The sequence below is a fragment of the Asparagus officinalis genome, chromosome 3 (assembly GCF_001876935.1).
Source record: "Asparagus officinalis chromosome 3, Aspof.V1, whole genome shotgun sequence".
Lineage (NCBI taxonomy): Eukaryota > Viridiplantae > Streptophyta > Magnoliopsida > Asparagales > Asparagaceae > Asparagus > Asparagus officinalis.
In genome coordinates, this window is record NC_033796.1 from 20917367 (window position 1) to 20917993 (window position 627).

The 627-nt window shown below is 35.9% G+C and overlaps 1 protein-coding gene across 7 annotated transcripts in view; it reads left to right on the forward strand.

Annotated features, from left to right (window-relative positions):
- The window catches only part of LOC109833311, an 18076-nt gene that overhangs the window by 9811 nt on the left and 7638 nt on the right, over positions 1-627 (forward strand). The gene's annotated exons all lie outside the window — the stretch shown is intronic.

Below are 627 nucleotides of genomic sequence, written 5' to 3' on the forward strand. Positions count from 1 at the left end.
GGTTGGTGGCTAGGGTTAGGGTTATGAAGGAGATGGCGGCTAGGGTTTTGGTTCTGATACCATAATGAATTGAAAACTCTAATCTTATTATGAAATCTCTTGGGCTTATATAGGCCCTCACAAACTTACAAATAGCCCCCTTCATATTATTAATATGTCAACAGATTATAAAGTTGATCATGATCAAGAATTGATTACAAGTCACAGATCACACATGTAAGTGGTTAACCTTCTTAATGTCCACCTTCAAACTTTTGTTCTTTTGTGGTGTTTTTTTTTTGGTGGCCGGTGTGTTTTCTCTCTCTTCATGCTTTGAAACAGCAACCAGTGTAGCTGCAGTCAACCTCCTCACCAATTTACTCCCTGCAGAGGTGATTGTTTAGATAACATATTGAAATTAACAGAACCTTGAGTGTTTAGTATGCAGTTCATTCGTAATGAGTCTTCAGGAACCTATTTATTGAACGAACAAAACAGATATATGCTTTTGGAGGTCCACCACAAATTCATATGGGCCTTGAAAATGTCTTGTCCTTCAGTTATGTTGAACCTTATATTTGTATTTACAGTGTTTTTCTGGCGAAAATTGTATTTTTTTTTTCCAAATTGATTTTGAAATTTGAGCTT